Genomic DNA, 7,694 nt, shown 5'->3' on the forward strand with positions numbered 1-7,694 from the left:
CAGTCTGCTGCTAAAAGATACAATCAAAAGTATAAGTGCTAAGTGAAGAATATAAACTGTATTGGGAAACTCACAGCAATTAGGGTTCTAGATATCAGAAATATTTCTTCTTTCTGTTATATCAATGTGAGATAATTTCAAAGCAAGAAGATAAGAATAATACATTGCCTTCAAGTGAATAAATATGTATGCGATGTCAAGCTGCTAGTTTTCTGTTTGACTGCGACCAGTCGCTTGGTATTGAAGTCTGTTGCATGGGACATTCTTGTTCTGTTCCCTCCTGTTAATGAAATTCTGGGTAGTACACCCCAAAAATACCAGATTCTGCACTTTCCATCAGAATTGACAAATGCTAAACTTACTTACATTTTTCCTCTGAATCACTGTGAGACAGCAGAACCTATATCAGCCATTACTCCAGAAAACATACCTTTCATCTTTCTTATTTTCCCCTGTGATGTAATCTTCTCTAGCTTTGTGACCACTAGGTTCTTTCCTCGTTAATAAGTTTGTAGTATTACCTACTGGAAGGACTTTCATGTCATTCAGACATGTGAAAACGCTCCCCCTAGATTTTGGCTTGTAACTTTGTTGTTGGAAGAATATGTACAGTGCTGCTGGTATCACTGAAACAACAAAAAAAAGGAAATAGTCTGTAATACTTGTTTTGTCTTAGAGAGTGAGACTGGCCATTTCTAATAAGCTGCAAGCATTGCAGTCAGCGGGAGTTAAATATTAGAAAGAGAAAGCCTCTTTTTATGAGTCTCTAGGCACACGATTATTCTTGCAAGAAGTGACCTTAATGTTTCAATTTTTCTTTTAGCTGAAGGTAATAGAGTTTGAAACACTGAATTTTCTGTGCACCTCAGAATTTCTCTAGTTGAAGAGCTTCTGTTCAGCTTCTGAGGCAACTCACCGGTTGGCACTGGAGAGCAGCCTGCTTAATGATTTGGCACAGGACACGTCTCTAAATACTCTTCTATCTATGAACTATCCATTGTGATTCACACCGTTTGCAGGCTTGTATACATGAAAGATTTGAGATTTAAAGTAAGGCTTTTGAGAATGACATTGAAGTGATGAGAGTGATCAACAGATAAGCCCATGATGGTAAGGAGTAGAAAATAACTTCTTAATGCAAGGAAATATCACCGAGTCTGTGTTAGCAAATATGTGGGAATAATCTTCATTTGCTATATTTACTGCTAATGAGAGTTTTGCTTGCAGCTTCCCATGCTCTGCAGTTAAGAACTACTCTCCTTTTTAATGTTTTTTTTTAACATGATTTTCTTCTCATTTCATTACTTATTGTAGATCACTAAAATTACTGGTTTTCAAACTTTAACACGGTCAGGTAATAAAACTTAATAAAACCAGGAAACATATATAAGTCCTTGCTAATGCATCCTAATGCTGCGAATGTTAGATTAGCCATTACTTTACCCTTCAATGATTAAGTTAAACTTTTCTTTATGGAAATGAAGATGATCTCATAGTGTGATGAAAATGTGCTTCATCTGGACTCTTTGTAGCTCTTACAGCTTTGTGAAATTATTTTCTTAGATGGATATAACATAACCGCCCACAAAACCAATCAGAAATGAAGCTATTTTCCATGGTCTGAGAGCTATTTAGCCCTTAGTCTGAGACAGTGTAGAAAGGGAGTCCAGTGATGGTAGCTGTTTCTTTAATGGTAATTATAATTCTCTTAAATCCTGATTGCTACCCAGCAGCTGCCCAGTTATGGCCCAGGAATCATTATCTTAGCAATAGCAAACTGTTGCTCTTGTCCTTCCCACATCTGGCTAGTGAGTGCCGTGCTGGACCCTGGATTGGGGTGCTGCTTGGGAGAATAGCAGATTCAGGGCTGTCAAGGTGATGTGTATGTATGACAGTAGAATCCATTTAGAAGGAACAGTGAAGAACTACCAATGCAGAGCTGTTGAAGCTATGCTGTCTTTTAGAAAAATGCTAAAAGAGGCCTATGCAAAGATATAACCTCTCATTGGGTAAATGGAATTATTGTGGCCAAGCTAAAACAGAAAAAAGAAGAAAATCTATATGACATTAGAATAAATAATGTACAACAACTGGAAAAAGAGATAATTCATCCTTGTAAGAGAAGTTCAAACATTGCAAGAAACAACACAGGACTGAATAAAGGTACATGGTATTTATTCTCTGTAAACATGTGAGAAAGCCATCTAGAATTTATTTGCTCTGGAATGGAGAGAAAGTCTTAGTATAACCTTTAAAATATATAGTCTGTATAGTCTAACTATAAAAATTAAGAGAAAAATTTAGGGACTTGAATTAAAACCAAACCAAGCAGCCAAACCACTATTTCAGTTCAATAGAATTTAGCTAGCTTCACTGAGGTATCATCACAGCCCGGAGTTTGTGAGGTTGAATGACCATGAAACTTCATCTTCGAGGTCACCTGAGGAGGGGCAACTAAGCATGGGGAGTAAAAGCCAAAAATTTCAGTTATGAGGTGAGTCTGATTCCAAGCTACATCAGTTAAAACTGAATCTCAGCCCTATGCTGATTTGAATGAGATTCTGGTCAGTTTAAATCCTCACACAAGTCTCCATTCCCAAATTCATGAAGTCACCATTTGTATTCAAAAAGCTGAAACAAAAGAGGGGTTTTATTCTTCATTCATAAGGAAATAGATCTTCAGTGGCAGTTTTCTGTGCGTGAGTTTGCTATCAGTTCCTTTGTGTCAGCACTAAATAGCTCTTGAATCTATTGATTATCTGCAAAAGCATTTGACAGAAGGTTGTTGTCTCAGGAACGCTTGTATTGTGGAAACCCTAGAAAATTCTGTCAGCCATCTAGAAATACACATGTAGCTTCTGGCCAACTAGGCACTTAAGATTTGTAAGTCTCCATGCTGGCCACAACACATGCTGCCTTTGCTCAGCTGGGCTTTGGGTCTCATTAGCTTAATCCCTGAGGTGTTTTGTTGCAAAGCATAGTGACACAGTTCTGAGATACTGGCAGTGGTTTGGGGATCTGTTTTCATTATGGACCTAAGGTAAAGAATAGCGTAACTCAAAGGGATAAAAGCAGAAGGCTTTTATCAAGTAGCAGTGATGTAGGCTTGCACAGAGAGAAAATCTAAACATATTACTTAATTCAGAAATGAAGGAATGCACAAAAAGATACAGGGAAAAAAGTAGAAACTCAATTAAAAATCCTAGGGAATTGTTAGGTGATGGCTCAAACTGGTGATTGAGAACCTGGTGAGGGGCTGCCCAGGGAGCTCAGGCAGATTGCTTGCACCTGTGCTCCCCAGGTGACCAGAAGGGCTGGACTTTATGACTCTACGATTCTATTGTATGACTCACAGTAGGGTCCCCCACGGCTCATTTGAGGGCCAGCTACTGAAGGGAGAGCACCGCTTGGGCTGCTTGCTGAGAAGGAATGCTGTGTGGCTGGAGAGCTGCGTTACCAGTTGGGTGAGTTCAGCTCTTCTTTCTGTATCTGACTATTGGTCCATCTGCCAATACTTTGCCTGGAATTGCCAAAGCAGAATGTGACCAGAAGAACAGGTTCTTGTAGAGTATTAAGAATTCTTGAGTTAAAAGAGTAGGATGTCCTGTGTGTTGATTAACAGACTTAAAATGAAAAGGTTCACATTTTGAGCCTTGTCAGAATGACCAAATCTCAGGGAACAGGTAGTGTTGATACTGGATTTGTGAAGTGCTTCCAAATCGCGAAGTTCTCTCGGTGGGACTTAAAGCAGGGCTGTGACTGTGTCACTGCACAGTACTGCACATCAATCTCTCTCTCCAATTGCTCCCATCTCTGCCTGTTGATTACCTTTCTTAGCCACCTGCTCAAAATAGCTGCAAAAACATTATAGGGAAGCCAAATGGAAAGGATTTGAGGTCTGGTCTACAAGTTGTCTTTATGACATTGAGCCCAAATATCAGAAATACAAAATACTGGTCTATCAATTTATTCCCTTAAAGTGTCTGAGTGCTGCTGCTGAGCGCATAATCACTTTTATGTTTTACCTATGGTCACTGCAGTACTGGTACATATTCATTATTTTTCCTCGAGCTTTGGAATACCTTGAGTGTTAAAGAAATAAAAACTAGTTCTATTCTATGCTTGCCTATTCCATTTCATCATACTGGGAAGCTACATCATTCAATCATTACATCATAGAGTAAGTTAGAAGGCTAAGGCATAAAAATATATGCAGCTACTCATTGTTGTAAATCCTACATCGAACGATCGTTTAAATTTATAATAGCCACCAACTCTAAAAAGAATTTTTTGCTGTTCAGTGCTTGAAATGTTACCCATTTCTCTGTGTCGTGCACTATTCAAGGTTCAGGTGACATAGGCATTCACTTGTGACTTCTAAATCTGCTTTGGTTTAACCTACTGTTATTCTATGCTCAGTTTAAGAAACACTGACTTAATGCTTATATTTCTGGTCGCTGCTTATTTGCGTGTGTATTTTTGCTGGTGTAGGTGTTGTTTTGTCTGTGTGTGCAGTTAATGAAGTGATTGTTCCAAAGCTAATATTTATTCTTGGCATTTGATTATTTGTAAATAATCCTCAGCTGACTGGCTGAAATTAGGAGAGTGGTGAAGATTTTAAGGCTCCTTTTGCTCTGCTAAACCTTTGCTGTTTACTGAAGTGTCAAAAGTTTGTATCAAAATTATAATTTTAATTAAAATAATAATTTTAACATGTGAGGTGCTGCATATTGTTGATTTGGCTGGGAGAAAACTCAAGCTTTAACCTCTGGCTACACTGTCTTACACTCATTCTGTGCTAATTTGTCACCTCCGGTTTAATTTCAGAAAAACTTAAGGCAGCAGAGGAACCAGGAGTAACTGTCTCTTTTTGAAATCAAGCAAAGACAATGACGATGATTTGGAGAGACTTTTCTGTGTCAGTGGCATCCTATGGAGGTTTGAGGTAGGGCACAGGTATTTGGATAGAGAAAGTTTCTGATAACACGTTCTTTCAAGGTGCCTTGGGTACATGACAGCAGTTTTGAGGTAGTGCATTTATTTGCTTTTCATTTCAGCGTAGTTCATGGTTGAGAGAGTGAGCACATCAAAAGTGCTGTCCCAGGTAACCTATCCAGTGAGATGAGATCAGATAATTAAAGATATTACATACTTTCTTAATTAAATGCTAATCTACAGGCTTGGGCCAGCAGGTTTGAGTGCAAGTTGAGAAATTAGTCATTCCTACTATGTATGTTTCTGGAAGCATGTCCCATCTGTAAGCAGCTGATGGATACAGCATTACAAAAATAATGTAATTGTCACTCTTGCCTCAAAAGGCTTCTCAACTGATGCAGTACCTTTTGAAATGTACTAATGGAACTCAGACATTAGTCACGTTATGCTGGTTATGTTGTATTTTGCAATATGTTCAAATGTAAGATCCAGTAACCCACCGTAACAAATCTATTTGAAGTTCTCAAACTTACTCTTTCACAGTGAAGCCTAGCAGGGGATTTTGTGACCAAGTTAGAACAGTAGGATACGACAGTAATCAGATTTTAAATGTCTATTTCACCTTTCTTCTGTTGTATACGTAATTGATAAAGGAACATTTTAATAGGAATGGTATCCAGTGTCTTATTCAACCACCCAGCAGACAGGTGAATTATTCCTTTTGTTGTGTGAGTCTGACTAAGTATGTACTCTGCTATTAGAAAAATCCATGATAATTCTTCAGAGGATTAAGTAACAGTAAATATGTAGACCTATGTGATATTTGATTGTCAACTGTATGCCAGTGTTCAGGGGTAGCTCATGGGCATTGCACCTTCCTTACCATCAGTATTCTCTTTTGATTTTCATCAGTTTAGTGTTCTGAATGCTTTGAAGAATATTATTTCAGTGTGTGTAAATAAGGGATGTTGGTCCTTACTTGAAGTATGCATCTTGATTTTTTTTTTTTAAGACAGATTGTTTATTTTTTCTAACTTCTGTTTTTAGTTAACGAATTAGGAAAAATATTGGCAAAATAGTTATAAATTGTATATTTCCTTATGTTATGTTTAGTGTTCATCTAGAAGCCATTGTGTTGATTCCAGTCAATTTTGTGTAGCGCAACAGTGTCACTTGTTGAGAGAGGGAAATTTACTGAGCAGATGATCTCTTAAAAGTGAGTTCTCATGTAAGACTGATAATGTACCCAATTGTGCCCAACACTAGGACAGCCTGCATGGCCTATTTAGACTTGCAGGCATCAACGTCGTATTATAAACCAATGACTGCATGAAGTTGTGTTAGCCTAGATAGATCAAATGAGGTGGGTGTGAGCCGGTAGATTTCTGAAGACATGTGATGATGATTGTCAGTACTCCTGAAAACTTAAGATGCATTAAAGTAGAGCCAGGGAGAAAGAATGCATCTGATCCTTAACTGGAAAGAAAGTTTGGTGTCTCTGAACTTAGCCAGTACCGGTAAACCAGAGCAGGCTGTTTTCTTTAGCAGCTGCGTGCTGGTATCTGTCATTTTTAAAACAGTAAAATGATTCTCTTGGAAGTCATTTTCTAATCAAACCCATTTAACAGAGGCGTAGCATACTAAAAATTTTTTAAAAAGTAGTATGATTTGAATTTGTGTTAGCAGCCAAAAAATAAATTGAAAATAAAAACAAAACACCTCAGAAGTTTAATTTCCCTTGTGTGTTATCCACTGCATTAATTAGACAGGTGAACGATTACCTACAGCTTCAAAGAAAATGCCAGTGAATGATTAAATAAAAATTGTAAAATATTCACACAAATGTTGCTCTGGAATATCTAAAAGCAGGAGGTACTGGCAGTAATTGTGCTGGGAGGAGAGATTCTGCCTGCTCTAGTGTGAGAATAGATAGCCAAAGGGAAAAAGCTACAACTCTTGACTATCATCCCTTCCACCATATGCTATAATACATGGTGTTATTCCTGTACTTCAGTCTGTTCTTGTGTAGTTCTTGTGTAGATTTGGGCTGGCTTTGCAGTCACTAAGGGAAGCTTTTGGGGAATCACTGGATCACTGCTTGATGCTCCCTGGCCTTGCAAACAATGGCACAAGAAAGTGGTGAGAAGTTCAATATCGGTTTCTTGTATTTTGATTACTTGGCAAACGTGAAGAGTAGATGACTTCCACCTACTCAAGAAAGACTCTAACTCCTACATGTCAGTATTTGAACATATAAGTGATCTTAAGTTACTCTTTTTTTTTAATCTTAGCATTTTTAGGTCTTACCAGGTTTCTCTGCTGTATCTTAGCCCAGGGATAAATCATAATGTTTTCTTTGTGTGCTTATAAGCAAGTTTTGTTTCTGCAGATAAATACTAAGCTAGAGACTATGAGTATTGTTACCTCTTTAATGATATTTGTATTGTAAGTATTCTCTGTGTTCTGCCTTGCTGTCCTGAGAGATTTCCCAGTGAGATTAGATTAATTCAATTTCTAACCTTCAAAGGAAAAAAAATATCAAGGTGCTGCTGAAGTAGATTCAGTCCAGCATTTTTGGTATTCGGTGATTTAAGGAGGGAGGAATAGTAGTGAGAAAATGACATTAACGATGTTAACCAGTGAGATTTTGTTCTGCTTTGTGTTTTCCTTCAAGGGTGGTAAATAATCCCTGGTTGTGACCATTAAACATAAGAAATATCATGTCTGTAGTAATGGTGCTAAAAGGCCTCGATAAAATT

The 7,694-nt window shown here is 37.8% G+C and overlaps 1 long non-coding RNA gene across 2 annotated transcripts in view; it reads left to right on the top strand.

Annotated features, from left to right (window-relative positions):
- The first annotated feature begins 3,370 nt into the window (after nt 1-3,370).
- The window catches only part of LOC109368983, a 79,687-nt gene continuing 75,363 nt past the window's right edge, over nt 3,371-7,694 (top strand). For both annotated transcript variants that reach the window (XR_002117523.1, XR_002117524.1), the window contains exons 1-2: nt 3,371-3,464; nt 4,828-4,945. This is a non-coding gene — a long non-coding RNA (uncharacterized LOC109368983). The remainder of the gene's footprint in view (nt 3,465-4,827; nt 4,946-7,694) is intronic.

Source organism: Meleagris gallopavo, chromosome 8, assembly GCF_000146605.3.
Source record: "Meleagris gallopavo isolate NT-WF06-2002-E0010 breed Aviagen turkey brand Nicholas breeding stock chromosome 8, Turkey_5.1, whole genome shotgun sequence".
Classification (NCBI taxonomy): Eukaryota; Metazoa; Chordata; class Aves; order Galliformes; family Phasianidae; genus Meleagris; species Meleagris gallopavo.